Source organism: Chiloscyllium punctatum, chromosome 32 (assembly GCF_047496795.1).
Source record: "Chiloscyllium punctatum isolate Juve2018m chromosome 32, sChiPun1.3, whole genome shotgun sequence".
Classification (NCBI taxonomy): domain Eukaryota; kingdom Metazoa; phylum Chordata; class Chondrichthyes; order Orectolobiformes; family Hemiscylliidae; genus Chiloscyllium; species Chiloscyllium punctatum.
In genome coordinates, this window is record NC_092770.1 from 46,204,155 (window position 1) to 46,220,709 (window position 16,555).

Sequence of the window (16,555 nt, forward strand, 5' to 3'; positions counted from 1 at the left end):
TCTTCTTGGAAAGCTGGCTCAAAGGAAATCTGATGGACGTTTTCAAGTTTTCAAGAAAACGCTAGGTAGAATAAAGAAGAAGAAACTGTTCCACTCATAAATGGACTTAGAATGACAGGGCATACATTTTAAATGATTTTCAAAAGAAGCAAAAGTGATGTGAAAAGAGTTCTTTTTTTACACAAAGAATGGTTCAGGTCTGGAATGTACAGCCTGGAAGTTTGCTGGAAGCAGGTTCAGATAAGTTATAGAAAGGGGCATTATATGATTATGTAAAAAGAAACAATGTGCATGGTTATGGAGAAAAAGCAGGAGAATAGCACCAAGCCAAAATGATCATTTGGAGATCTGTTGCAGATGAATAGGCTAAATGGCCTCTTTCTGTGACGTAACAGTTTTGTGATCCTATACAAGGGGTAAATTTGCATCTGCTGTGCCTGCATGAAAATGTTCTGTGGGAAGTGGAGTTGTTGGTACCAATGACTGGGGAGTGAAATTTTGTGCTGTCCATAACAAGAACTATTTATATTTGAATCTGCAAATATGCTTTTTGAATGTCTTCTCTTTAACCTAAGTGACTATATAATTTGTAAGAGACAGGTTTATTTCATTTTTCATTTTTTTTTGTTTGTTCACTTTTTTAAAATTTAGCCTTTTTTACTGAAGAAATAAGGAATCCATTATAATGTAAACAGAAAGCACTGAAGAAATTCAGCAGGCAGGTAGCATCTGTGGAGAAACAGAGTTAATCTTTGAAGCTCAATATGACACTTCTTTGGATCTGACGGGTGTAATGGAAAAATGAGTTTGTGGGTTTTATGCTGTAGAAAAAGTGAGTAGCAGGAGCAGCTGGAACAGATGGTCAAGGTACCTCACAGCAAATGGTAAAGGGAGTGCTAATGAATTGTAAGTAAACCGTGTAAGTAGGTCGGTTGCAATATTCGACTTAGGTGCACTCATTTTTCAATTATGAAAAGAAAAATAATCTTCTAGAAAAGTGTACATTATTTTATAAAATTAATTTTTATTGCACAATATCTATTTTGATATTTTAATAATATTGCTCCTTCAAATTCTCCATAAAACGTGTTTGTGCTTTTGTAATTTCTTTTGACTTTAAAAATAGAAGGCGAAAATGATTACTTAGCAACTATACAAATTTAAAATAAACTAACAATGCAGAATGGCCCAGATTCTTTGATAGTCAGTACTGCAAAGTCGTTACTCAACCATGCAGAATTCCCATTGTAGCAGACTCTGTAGAAATTGAAGATTCTACAGGGCAGTTCCTCTATGCCTGGAACCTCTGAATATCTCCATTTAAATTAGAGAATTCAGAGGTTTCTGATGAAGATTAGTAAATAGTTTCTCAGGAAAGTTATTACATACCTAGTGTAACCCTCAGTAACTGTAAAATTGCATCTCCAATTTACCTCAAACACTCCAAAACTTCCTGCCTTCGAAGCCTTACATCTCCCTGACACTCCCTCTCACTCCAGACCCAAACAGACCCCAAGATCCAGCATTCTTCCTCTATGCCCCATGGCCTGTAAATCCCCCTGGGACCTTCCCGTCCCTGCTCTGAACCAGACAATCCCTTCCTGCTACCAGACCAGACAATCCCTGCCCACCACCGGACTCAATCACCCCTTCTCCTAATCCAGACCTGAAAGCCCCTGCGCTCTATGACCTGGTGCTGACTCCCCCAGTCTGAACCCAAATCCCATTTCCCCACACTGTGTCCAACACCTATGCCTTGTTGCCATATCCAACCCCACTCTCCTATTCCAGACCTGATCCCTCTCCCACACTTTAGAGCCCTTTCCACCAATCGGGGCCCTACATCTCTGTCCTGCAGCCAGCCTAAACAAGCCTAACTGCTCCCTTATAATCAGACCTAACAAAAGAGAAACAGAAAAATAAATGCTGTTTGTCAGCCTCCACATATTTATTTTATCTTCTCCTAAAGGCTTTAACTCTTTGCTAGGAACCATTTCCAAATAGCCATTTTGATAAGTATTTGGCAGCCAGCAACAGCTTGTAATCCAATCTGTACTTTCAATATTGCATCAACAGACCATTTTCTCCAGCTGACACTCAGAAGCAATTAGGGACAGGAAATAACCAAGAGACTGTAAGGCCACTTGTAGCTTTCAACATCGATTTGTGAAAAAAACCTTTGTGATCTTGTATGATATATTTAGCAACTAAGCCATACAAGACACTCTCTTTGCAGCACTTTAAAATAGTTCACAGTAGTATAGGAATATTTAAAGGCAGGCAAGTTTCTAACTGGAGATGGAATCTGAAAATTGACCACACAAGATACTTTCTGATACAGTTTGTTATAGATTTGTTGATCTGCATCTTGATAATCACATGGATATCACCAATGAGATCCTGCACTGTTTTGTAAATCAGCAAGATGGAAACGATGGCTCAACTTGAGCTGTTTCTACCATCCAAAAGTATTGTCATGTGTGTTGCCCTATGAAACGTTTGCTTGACAAAAATTGAGTTGAAATGAGCTGATAGTGTTAAAATCTAAATATAGCTCTCAAGTCATTTGATCTATAGCTTCCTTAGACAAAAGTAGCATTGTTCTTCAATATAATTTACAGATCATAATATAGGAGGTGGCATTAACTCAATAAATTCTTATTGAATTGAAAGGCATATTGCTGTATTCCAAGTTGTTCAGGGGGTTGTTCCATTTAAGTCACAAATAAATGCCCAATGCATGAGGCACCTACGTGTCTCTTGCCTCTTGTCCCTTCACAGATGGTCCGCTTTTCCAAGTCCAGGACAACCATTCACTGGTCCCCTGGAATAGTCATGCTAAGCACAATGTCAGAAGACTAACAAATCATTTGTGTCTATCTCCAGAATAGATGACACAAAGAACACTTCAGAAATTGAGGGAAATCAAAGGCTTCTTATTTTGGCTGAGCTGTATCATTTTTTTTGGAGGATTGGTTATGGTAAGGCCTGGTGGGATTTCCTGCCTTATCTTCACAAATGTGCTTCATTAATTACCTCTCCCTCTGTATGATATCTCCCATGTTCGAATTCCACCCATTTTACCACTCACAATTCCCAGAACAACTCAAACTCAGCAGATCTCCGCTGAAACTTTGGTATCTCTTGGACCCACATCATCTTTTAAAGCTTGTTGTGCACATGGGTGAGCATTGACCTTCCAAAACTGCCCTCCCTGTCAAGGACAGAGTCTAAACATTTTGGAGAAAGGAAGATGGCACAGTGATTTTCTGACAGGGACCTGGAGGTCCTGGTGAATGGGCTTGACCAGAAGAGATGCAATCTGTTCTTTGGAGAATTGGCAGAGGGGGCCACACCACCCAACCCTTCTAGCCTGGTCTGAGTTTGCCATCTCTAGATGTGGAAGAAAGGGCAGAAAAAAGGTCAATTCTGTCAGAATAAGTGCCACACCCTTCTGTCTGCAACTTCTTTTCAACAAAAAAGTCCACACCTTTGTTAAATTTGTCTTTCTTCAACTCCTCACCCACAGACAGTTACATTTTCAACATTACAATTTTCCTATCAATTGGATATTAATAACGAGTCAGTCTTATCATCCAGAATTAATGATTGACTTGTGTCAATCTGGCCAGAAAACAAAACTCCAAACATGGTAATTTCTGGAATTAAAATTTACCCAAGTCTAAATACAATAATTGCAAAAGATATACTTTTACCAAACTTTACAAACCAAATTTTTGAATCAACATTTTACAGATTTTAGCTTTACACAACCACTGATTGTTTCTTAATTACATTAACCGTATTTGTTCCACACTAATACAGGCACACACAACGCTTTCAAATCACCATACATTCCCAAAATGCAAACTAACTTCAAAGTATTGCCAAATCTCAAGCTCCAGGTAACAAAAACACACAAATTGTACAAGACAACATTTAACAACCAACAAACAAAATTTAAACCAGACCACAAAGAGTTAACACTTTACAAGGTTCAGTACATTGGCACAGTTCAGGAACCTGGCTTCCAGTTCTCTCTTTCTCCAGTTATTATCATATTCCATCTTTCTGAGGGTCCTAATTGTGCTAACACACCCAAATCCAGAGTCTGCCACATTCCATCCTGGAATACAGAAGGTTTCCAGTGCATCAGGTTGCTTTTCCCTTCTCTTACACATTTTACTGAATCCCATCCTCATCGCTAAAAATGTCTTGGCTCACAGGGTGTATCCAAGCTGTTCTTTTCAGATTTCGTTAAATGTAGTTAAGAGAAGACTTGACAACCAGCAATTTGCTTAAATATGAACATTTATTGGGTAATAATAAAAGATGGAAAAGGAAGGAAAAATGAAAGATTGAACAATGACCATCTATTAAGTAATAAAAAAAATGTAAAAAGGAAGGAAAACAAAGCAATGAGCCACATATCCTCCTGCATGTCGGGGACCCCTTGATCGATGGCTGGTGTGGAGGCTTAGCTTTGTTCCTGGCACTGTTCATGATCCCAGTCCGAGGTGAAATCCAAAAACTTGAAATAAAACTCTCTCTCTTATACAGTGTAACAAGCAGCCAGCACAGAAAAGCAGACACTGAAAATAAGCTGCTTGCAAGTGCAGAAATCAAGTTTTGATTGTGCATTCTGCGGCACGTACTGGAATGTTCACAAGACTCATTGAAAGTCATGCAGCTGTCAAATATTATCAACAATTTTAGCCCTTCAGCCCATCCTACACCTCACATAGTATAGTGAGTGGTACAACTGGTGCATGCTGGGGAAAGGTGTCCCGAAGAACTGTGCAGCAGCACAGAGACCATATGGGTTTGGTGAAAGTGGAGGTGGGGAGTGTTGGGATGTGGGAGAGGTGGTGGGAAACAAGTGAGGGAAACTGTTGCATTCAATAGTAAGAGTGGCAGTCCAGGAGCTCTGGTAGGAGATCGTTGTAGTAACAAGATGGAGTGAGTATCTGGGGATACTTTAAAGTTAGTTTGCATTTTGGAAATGTGTGGTGATTTGAAAATGTGGTGTGTGCCTGCGTGTGGCTGTATTAATGTGGAATATGTACGGTTAATGTAATGTCCTTTTAAGAAACCATCAGTGGTTGTGTAAAGGAAAAATCTGTGAAATATTGATTCAAATATTTGATTTGTAAAACTTGGTAAACATGTACCTTTTGGAATTGGCTCTGTGATATGTTTGGACTTGGGTAAATTTTAATTCCAGAAATTACCATGTTTGGAATTTTGTTTTCTGGCCAGCGTGAACTTCCAATTTCTGTTTTGACACGAGTGAATCTTTAATTCCGGATGATAAGATTGAATCATTGTTAATATCCCATTGATAGGGAAATTGGAATGTTGAAAATGTAACTGTGGGCGAAGGATTGAGAAAAGGCAAATTTAACAAAAGGGTGGGCTTGTCCTTTTTTGAGGTTGCAGTCAGAAGGGTGTGACACCTATTCTGACAGAGAATTGACCTTTTTTGTGTCCTTTCCTCCAACCCTGGAGATTACAACTTCAGACCAGGCTTTCCTTTGCTGAAAGTCTACACACTGATTCCATCAAAGAAAGAGGAGAGATAAATGATGTAATTATGTACAAGAATTTATCCCAGCCCCTTTGTTAAATCTATATTACTAACTAACCAATTCTGCCTGATGTAGAATGGATGGAGCTTGTTTGTTTTTTTAGAAATTTGAGACATTGAAGGCCGAACCCATTTGCAGACTTTCAATGTCACAACACAGTGATGGATGAGGCAACCTCAACCTATTAAGCCATTCATCAATAACACATTTCAGTATTGGGGAAGTACTGTGGAAATATTAATTGTAGCGAGTGTCAAGAATTTCGAAACCACTGAGCCTAGGTATACTTAAGTGCATCATGACAAAAACTATATTAAGACTCATATTCCCTGGTATTCTAAAACAGTTAAATGGAATAGTTACCTGAAAATTTAAAGGATTCTGGGAAATGAAAAGTGCATGCACACAGTCTTAGTGGTTTCAATGCATACAAAAGTACAAAAGTGACTTTAAGGGAGTAAAAAGATTATTGAATTTGGACAAATTTACAGAGGGATATATCAAATATCTAGAATGAGTTATCAAGTAACTGCTAAAAAACTGAGTCATTTTAGAGAAAGAACAACCGAAGTCTGTTGTGCCTGAATCAAACAGAAATGTTTAACTTCTGTTTTAAAATATTATAAGATTATGTTCCATGGACTACAAATCTCAACAGATGTTTGGAATTAGATATGATGGTAATAGTTAAATTGAAAAATTGGATGAGACAAAGTAATTAGGGATGGCGGTTGGTGGCAAAGAAAGAAAGACAAAAAACAAATAGAATAATGGGTTGAAATGGCAATTGAAATTAAAATGCATTTTGGTGAAGAGGAAGTTTAGATGAGAGCACCAAACTGATAGCTTTCTCTTGGTGATGTTTATGTCCTTGTCTTTCTTTTTAAGAAAACTGAATTGGTGATCAAGCCACTACCCAAGGCATCGTGACCATACATGGAGAGATAAGTAAAATCTCATACATCATTTGATGAGATTATATGGGAGTCAAGAACATGTGACATGGTCTTGGGACACCGATGTAAGTGTGCAAAAGTAAATGTTACCTCAGCGGTAAGAAACAAGAGACGGTACAAAAACATGCATTGAAGAATGGGTCTCAGACATGTACACATATTTGACAAAGGAATCAGTAGCTTAGAAGAGCACAAAAACATAGCTTAAATGATAAGGTACTGTCATAAAATCCATAGAGAAACAGATTTTAATGCAATGAAAGTAGTATGTGAAAGAAATGTCAGAAGAATTATGATCAAAGTATAATGTGTGATTGGTTATTAAGTCAAAATGTTGCAGGAATGAAAGAATATGGACTCTGGGAGGAGTAATGGTGGACTGAGTGAAAGGGGCCATTGACTGACATACAGATGCCCCATCTTGAGCGTTTGTATTATTAAACCAGCAAGTGAAATTGTAATGTGTTTGGACAGTTAGTGTATGTGAAACAAGGCTGGACTAAGACTCAGGTGGTGTAGGAGTTTGGAAAAGTAAAAAGTGGAAAGCATAAGCTGAATGCAAAGCCTGATGAATGTTAGAGCTGTATTGTTTGATGGCATATATATTGCAGCTCAATGAGGGTACTTGCATATGGAGGTAGTTACCACTCAATATACATTCTTTAAATTGGCAAGGAAGGAAACATCAAAGAAGCATCCTCAAGATGGATACAGATGAAGAGACCTGGAGAAATTTGAGTCCATTTATGGTGTTATTTTACTGTTTTGAGGTGAGGTAATCTGTGGATAGGGAACTAAAAGATAAAAAGTAGCACAAATTAAGGAATCTGAATCTGGAATATACTGAATCCTAGAGCAAATTATATAAATAGATTAACTGAAAAATGTAAAATTGACTAACAGCCAGCTAATCTGGCACACTTTTTGCTTCCCTCTCTCCTTCTTGCAGGTTTTAAGGGCCTTCAGCAGGAACAGGATCCTCAACTCCAGGACAGGAGTCAGAATAGATTAAGCTGCGTGTGGCACGGTTGCACTTCAACTGTAATTAAGGATATTATTGCTATTAGCGTAAGCATGAAATACTCTACTTCTGTGGGCTCCCCTCAATTTTGAGATCATTGGAGGAAGACAGGCACATGGCATGACTTGCTAATTTCACCATGGCCATAATCGAATGTCAGACATGGGATATATATTGAAGGGTTGGTTCCCACAGGTCACTGCAATTCTCCCACATATCCTCCCGTGTTTCCGATGAAATTTCTTCCCCCAAATCCTGATTCCAGATCCCATGGAGTCTCTCCATATCCCCCAAGGTGCTCCCTCTCTGCAGATGGCATATGGTACTAACCAAGAGAGCAGCCCCACACTGGAGCACTCTTCTCTCTATATCCAACTTGTAGAGCTAAGCCAAGAGTGTGGTCGTCTACTGTCTCTAATCCCTAATCTGAAAGTATCAGAAAAGGTCCTGATTAGAAATCCTGTATTTCTGACTTAATTAGTTGAAAGACATCAAGATCTCGCCTTCAAATAAATCTCCCAAACAGGAGATTCCCTTACTCTCCCATGCTCTAAAGCCAGAGTCCATTGATCCTGGCTTAAATCCTGGGGCTCACTAATGGGGTGAACAGTGAAGTCTTAAGCAAATTTCCCTCACCCTGCAGCATTATCCTCCATGCTTTCACTGTATTTAAGATATTTGGGCTCTCATAGTGCTCAGCCATGGATCGCATCTTGTTCATAAACAGTAAATTGACAAGAGGACACTTCACCTGCAATGCCTCAACTTGAAGCCCGTATTGGCCTTGAATCATTATGCACCCAGTCACCCACATATAACAGCAAGACACCTATTTGTTATCTTTTCAGATCTGGGGGTTCAAACCCCCCCACCCCCTCCCCCAATATCCTGAGGAAGTTACAGCTTGGTAAATTTAATTAGGGGGCGCTAACAGCACCAAATAAAGGATCCAAGCCATCCAGTAAACCTCTGCAGCACCTGTCTAGGTAACAACAACAAGAGCATCCTCATAGTCTATAATAGCGAAGGAGGAACATTCATTTTAATCAGGGCTATACAGCCTAGCCCCTCCCACCGCTGCAAATCCTGCTTCGTCCTCTCAAACATTTGTACAAAGTTAGCTCTATACAGCTGAAGGAAGGTAGAGGTAATAAAAATTCCCAGGTAGAGAAAACCTTCCTGCGACCACTGAAAAGGAAACAGCATTCCATCCTCCAGCCTCGGCACTTCCACCAATCCTCCCACAGGCATGACTTCTGACTTTGTAAAATTTATCCTGTATCCCAAAAACTGCAGAATAGTTTAATTTACCAGGATACGGACTTTTCTGGATTAGCCAGAAACAGAAGGACATCATCCACATAAAGAGTAGTTTTGTGCTCCCCAATTCCCACCTATTTCAGTGTCCATCCAGGTGGCTCAATTACCAGGGTAAATAGCAGCAGCAAGAGAGGACATCCCTGTCAACTGCCTCTTCCCACATTAAAATTGGTGACTTTGACACCATTCGTGATAACCATCACCTGGAGTCTCTTTATAACATTGTAACCCACCCAGCAAAGACCTCACCCCACCCCCCACCCTGACCAAAATGATCTAGAACATCAAAGAGATATGACCATTCCACCCGATCAAACACCTTTTCTGCATCCAGGGAGGCCACCAAGCCCAGAATCAATCTCTGCTGACATACTTGCACTATATTCAATACCATCCTGATATTATTGGAAGAGCTGCAGCCCTTGGTAAAACTCGTCTAGTCCTCTTTTATAATAACAGGCAGCACTTTTTCTAACCTTAGAGCCAGCATTTTGATAAATCTTTGAAGTCTACATTCAACAAGGAGATGGGTCTGTACGACGTGCAATCCCCGGGGTCTTTCCCTTTCTTTAAAATAAGGGAGACTTTGGCCTCTCTAAAGGAGGGTGGAAGGCAGTGCTGGCTATACAAATGACTGTACATCTCCAGAAATGGTTCATGTGCATAAACTCCTTGTCAAACTCATTCGGGAACCCATCTGCACCAGGTGCCTTGCCAACTTGGAGCTGCCTTACCACCTCTTGCCCCTCTTGTATCGTCAGAGGTGCATCTAAAAGGGAGGCCTGCCCTGCATTTATATCAGGGAGGTTTTCTCAAATAGATTCCATTCTCACTACTCCATCCCCACAGCCCTCTAATCAGTATTACTCTGCATAAAATCCCTGAAACCTGGCACTAATCTTTTTCAGCTTGCATGTGATGTTAGAAGTTCTCTCCCTATTAGACACAATGGACAGCGGAGCACCTTTCCTCCTAGCCAGATAAGCAGGGTATCTATCACTCCTTTGCAAAGCAAAGGTTGTTCGAATATGGGTTAAAGCCAGGTATTTACCTTTTGCTTATGTCCATGTTCAAACAGCCTTTGCTTTGCAAAGGAGACCCCTCTCTTCTCCGCTTGTATGATCGCTGAGTGCAGAGCAACCCGAAGAGCCATGACCCGTTGTAACTTAACTATGTTATAATATGACCGGCCTCAAGCGTCTGGTGCTGCCCTCCTCTCTGCCTGTTTCTAGTTGTTGAATATGAAATAGTCAAACCCCTTAAATACGCCTTGGTGGTCTTCCAAAGCACCGATGGATTACTGGCTGTACTCCAATTGATGTCCCAGAAAGGCCTGAACTCCCTTGTAAAGTACTATACAAAGTTGCCATCCCTCAGCAGAAACGGATCTGTGTGTCTGTTCCACTACTCTTAGTCTTAATGTCCAAGTACACTGCCACAGGGTCCGAAATAGTTATGTTCCCAATCCTGCAGGCCAACACCAAGTCCAAACAAACCAATGGAATAAAGAACATATCTTCGCCACGGTCCTTTGCTCGACCGCTTCCATGTATCGATTCAGTGACTGAATCTCTTGCTCATGCCTTTCCAGCACGGCAGAAATCAGTCTAGCGCTGTTTCAATGTTTTTCACAGAGTTTTGTGTACTCCAGTAGTAGATGCTGCTGCTCCGCTGATTTCAGAGGCACTGCCACGGGAGTTGAAGCAGCGGCTATGTGTGTACCCAACACAGTAGGAGAATGCCTAGCCTGCTGTGGTCCTCTTGCTCCTTTGCCCCAATTTGTCTTCATCTCAATGCCAGAACCTCCAAATCCAAATGTAAAAGTGTTCTGCCTGCTTTATACTAACAATCTTTCTTAGGGGTGGCTAATGAGGATGGGGGGGTGGGTAGAAGTCCATTTTTCCTGGGGTATGGCACAGAGCCCAACCCAACAGACTTTTCAGACTGCCGCCATCTTGAATTTCCTAGCTAATATTCATATTTAAGCAAATTGCTGTTATCGAAGCTTCTTTTAACTACACTTAACTAAATCCAAAAAATACAGCTTGGATGTAGCCTGTGAGCCAAAATAATCTCACGCATCCCCTTCTTTTCTCTCATTACAGGAGAAGTCAGCCCATAACAGGGCTATGTTAATCTTAATCTATTTTAGATAAATTGGATCAAATTATTATTAGCTTAAACTATTTGAGACGTATGCAAATTAATGAGTGAATCTATTCACTTAAACTGGTTTTCACATATTCAACAAGTAAGTCAGACGTCCTTTTGCTCAATGGGAACCCTTCAGTGATGCTGGCACTTGGAGCTCGATCACAATTTCTATGATACCGTTCATGAACCAGGTCCAATGGTGCAGTCCAACAAACTGAAAAGTCCCTGATATTATTGGTATGCTGGATTTGATGTTACATGATCAAGTGTCTGTTCTGTGCACTTTTCCCAAGCATTTCTCTGTGATTGGTTATCAAAAATAAATCCAAGTGTTGCTACGAAACAACTTGTTCTCACGCCAAGTTCGTTTTCTTGCAAATCAGCCTATTCTTACATATTTTTCTATTCTCCATCACTTGCTTATTGCCAGGTCCAAATAATATCATTTTTGGATTCACCCACTAAGTGAATAAGTACCACTTCATTCTCATATTCACCCTGCTGGCATGCTCAATCATTGCACACCATTTCTAAACATTGACTGCGACATTTTCTCTTTTGCTTTTCAGGTACACACGATCAGGATGTCTAAAGAGAAACTGCCAGCTCCATCAGAAGTGCCCTCCTTGATCTCTGAGGATAAGCATCAGCAAGTCTACCTCTTGCACACCCCACCAATTTAGGTACTGACACCCCAACAGACCACATAGAAAGAAGAGATATACAATCTGGTGAGAACCTCAGAGCAACTGCTGTGCCCAGGCAGTCATCATTCAGAGGATGTTGGAAACCAGGCACCTGTTCAGTCCAAGGTAGGAGAGGTTCCAGAGGTATTGATAATTCACATGCACAGGGAAGAACAGGTGCAGCGGACTGACATCTGAGAGGCAATGGCCCTTGTTGCCCAGAAGCTGCAACAGTAAAGTGAATCATGCAACTGTCTGGCTGCTCAATCCAGCTGCCTATCCTCACAAGGAGACTGGGCAGTGGCAGGAGGCTTTGAGCCAGTGATGGAACCATGCACATCTGTACAAGACTCTATTTTTCATTTAGGATACAACAATGGCAGCTGGAGCCATACAACAACAATTGAACCTGCCTGCTCACTCCCAATCCTTGGAAATTCAAGCCAAGAAGGGTCAACTTATCTCTGGTAAGAAAACCCTTGGCATATCTTGTTTACCTAGACATATACATCTATGGGAACATGGAATCAGAGGGTCACACAGCACAGAAAAAGACACTTCAGTCCCTGCCAACAAGGTATCCCAAACTGACCTCATCCCATTTGTCAGCATTTGACTCTTATCCCTCTAAATCCTTCCTATTCATATACCCATATGCCTTTTGTTGTAATTGCAATATGTTGTAATTGTACCTGCCTCCACCACTTCCACTGGCAGATTGTTCCATACTCATACCATCCTCTGCATGAAAACGTTACTGCTCAAGTTCTTTATAATTCTTTGCCTCTCATCTTAAACCTATGCCCTCTTGTTTTAGACTCCCCCATTCTAGGAAGAATACGTTGGTTATTCACCCTATCCATGCTCCTCATGGTTTTGGGTCATCCACCAAGTGTTCAGGACCAATGGGCTCAATGCCATACAGGCTTCCTCTACCCAGTCATGGACCCAGTGAGTGCATTTAGGTGTAGTAGGATGGAGAGAAAGAGCAAAATGTGTTGAGGGCTTTTTGGTGACGGGGTTGAAAAAAATTGATCCATCAGAACCAATTATGCCTAAATGTTCTTGATATTAGCTTTCACATGTTCATGTTATGGTTCAATAGTAGGCTCGATGGGCTGTAACAAAATACTCTGAGTTAAGTGATACTAATTATTAGTGTTAATTTGTATATCAAGCAATGATATTAAGTGGTAGACATTCAGCAGTTAATATGAACATATAGCAATAAATATATATTAAGCAGTAATCTACTTTAGATATATTAGGAACTAACGAGTGCTAAAACTACTTTAGACATGTTCAACAATGAGTCTCACTGTTTCCTGCCTGTCAGGGATCCTGCTTTACAACAGCTAGTCTGATGAACTTGAGGTCCCTGGCACCACTTGCAATCCCTGCCCAAGGTGAAGTCCCCTGATTAGGGCAAAGCTCCTGGAACAATTCCATGGAGGCTGGTATCACATCATTAAGTCACCCTTTATTTACCTATGTATAGTACATAGACTCAGAACCAGTTCCTCGAATGAAGAGAATTTTTCAGACTCCTGTTTACTTTTTTTCTTTTTTTCCCTTCTGTAGCTTATCTAGACATTTAACTTAACTCACATTCTTTCTGGGTGAAATAACTCCACAGAGGCCAGTATCCCATCACTGTCATCCTTCATTTACGCATGTAGCATCCTTGACATTGATAGGGGTCTCTCAGAGTGAGCAGAGTCTCTGACACACCTGATTTTATCTGTCAGCCAGGGCTACCTGATTGGACTAGGTTAACAGCCCCAATCAGGGATCTCACCTGCTCCTCGTTCCAATCACTACAGTTCCAGATGTTAATACTATTCTGAATCTAAGATTACATGTTGTATAATCATTCTGTGGTACTTTCAGTACTTTTCCAGAATTCCATAATGCTGAATAACATCATCAAAACAGTTACGACTGATAAATTTGTGACATGAGTACTCTTCAGTCAAAACAGGCTGTTTTCGCATTAGGCCTATTTTCTAGCACTTTTCCACGTTCCTTCAATTTCTCATTATCATGTTCAATTAACCCTTAATGATTAACCCTTAGTATTCTGGTTTGAAGACATTATTTTGTAAGCTTACCACTACAGTTCATGAATCTCTGTTTAAGCACTAAATGCATCTTCACACTCTCTGGTAACATTTCATAGCCACAGATGATGCTTCGTACATGGAGATCTGTGGTGAGAGCCTATTGCACCAACTGGAAGTAGGAGTAGCAATGTGTATACATGGCCCACATGGCATTGGGTCATGATGATATCTTTGGTCCCTTCCTCATTCAATATTCAATGTTTGAATCTCTCTATCAAAGAATTGTTCAGCAGTTGCTATGTAAGGGATGCACAGCATATAGGCAGTGTCAATGCTGTAGAATGCCAGGGTATAGGCAGCCGGAATGTCTGTGTGCTGTATATTGGATGGGCCTGTGACTGACATTCTTTCCTTTTAAAAGCCCTATGAACTATGTGCTGCAAGGCCTCCCTCACATGTTGAGTCACTTACCCCGACTACTCCAAGTGTGCTTGCAGCCACTTTCCTCTGCATTGCATACTTTGACATCTAGTATCATAGAAAGTGACAGTGAGTGCTTGATGATGAATACTTGATGATGAATACTGTGAACAGTTTTGGTCGCCTTATTTAAGGAAAGATATAATTTTATTGGAAGCAGTTCAGAAAATGTTTGCCAGAATGTTACTTGGTATGGAGGTATTGTTTTATGAGCAAAGGGACTTGGAGCTGCTTGTGCATCAAACACAGAAAGCAAGCACAGATGTACAGCAGGTCATCAGGAAGGCTCATGGAATGTTAACCTTATTTCAAGGGGTGTGGAGTATAAGAGTAGGGAAGTCATACTGCAACTGTGCAGGGTGCTGGCGAGACCACATCTGGAGTATTGTGAGCAGTTTTGATCCCTTATTTAAGGAACTATATTGTTTTATTGGAGGCAGTTCAAAGAAGGTTCATTAGGACGATTTCCGAGTATGATGGGATTGTTTAATGAGCAAAGGCCAAGTAGCTTCAAAGCCTGCTCACTGGAATTTAGAAAAATGAAAGGTGATCTCATTCAAGATATGGAATCCTTAAGAGGTTTGATAGGTAAATGCTGAGAGGATGTTTCCTCTTATAAAAGAGTCTAAGACGAGAGGGCATAGTTTTAAATAAAGGGATACAAAATTTAAGACCAAGACGAAGGGTGACATGATGGCTGAGTAGTTAGCACTACTGTCTCACAGCACCAGGGACCTGGGTTCAATTCCACTCTTGGGTGACTGGCTGTGTGGACTTTGCATATTCTTCCTGGGACTGTGTGGGTCCCCTCGGGTGCTCTGGTTTCATCCCACAGTCCAAAGACATGCAGGTTAGGTGGATTTGCCATGCTAAAGTGCACAAAGCATCTGGGGATGTGCAGGCTGAGTGGATTAGCAGGGATACAGGAATATGGTGGGGTGGTCTGCGGAAGGCCAGCGTGGACCTGAATGGCCTTTTACCACACTGTTGGGATTCTGTGAAGTGGAACTTTTTCTCTGAGAGTATTTTGAGTTTTTAGAACTCCTTGCTACAGAGATCTGTGGGGGTAGAGTCTTGTGTATATTTAAGGCTGAGATATATAGAGTCTTGCTCAGTAGGGGAATCAAGAGTTGTAGGGAAAATGCAGGAAAGTGACATTGGATGTTGGATCAGCCATGATCTTATCAAATGGCAGAGCAGGCCCAAAAGGCCTAAAGACTTACTCCTGTTCCTAATTCCTATGGCCTTATGGTCTATTAAACAATGAAAAGACTATTGGCTGTGAAGAGGAGGTGCTCAGATTCAATCTTGTTGAAGATAGTCATTGCATGGCACTTGTGTAGTGTGAATATTACTTGCCACTCTCAGCCCAAGCCAGAATGATGTCCAGGGTCTAATTGTATGTGGATACTGACTGCTCAATATCTGAGGAACCAAGAATGGTACTGAACACTGTGGAATGAGTAACCATCTCTGCTTCAGTCTTGTCTCTTGCACTGATCTGCTAATTTGAACTTTTAAATAACCAACATAGTATGTAAAAATAACATTTGGGAGTCATATCACTGTTCCTGATAATTCACTGCCAACCAAATTCAGACAAACTGGTATTGTATCTCAACATCAACTAACTAACCCACTTACAACACAAATTTGGCCTAGAAAGTATGAAAACAGAATGCCTCTGAAATATACGAGACTGGAAGAAGCATCTGTAAGGTTGAGTCATTTTTTGATAATAATGGTCACTTGATTAAGCAAGCAAGAAATTAAATTTATATTTTGCTTGATTGTTATCAATGGAGGACATGTATGCACCACATGATTAATTCACACATATGAACATACAAAGAACAAGAATAGATCACTTGGCCCTTCAAGCCTGCTCCACCATTCAATGAAATCATGGTTGATCTGGTTTTAACCTCTACCTTCCTCATATTCCTGGTTAAATTTTTCACCCACTTGGTAATCAAAAAACTATCTACCTTAAATAAAAGTAAAGATTCTGTATCCGCTGCTTTTTGAGGAAGGATATTCTGAAGAGTCTCAACCTTTATCTGTTTTAAATGGATGCCCCTTATTTTTAAACTATTATCCCTAGTTCTAGATTCTCCTTCAAGAGGAAGTATCCTTTCAACCCCCATGTGGTCAAGTCCCCTCAGCATCTTATGCATTTCAATTAAGTCACCTCTGACTGTTCTAAACGCCAGAGGATATAGCCTAGTCTGTCTAGCCTGTCCTCATAATATATTATGCATTTTCCAGTATTAGTCTAGTAATCCTT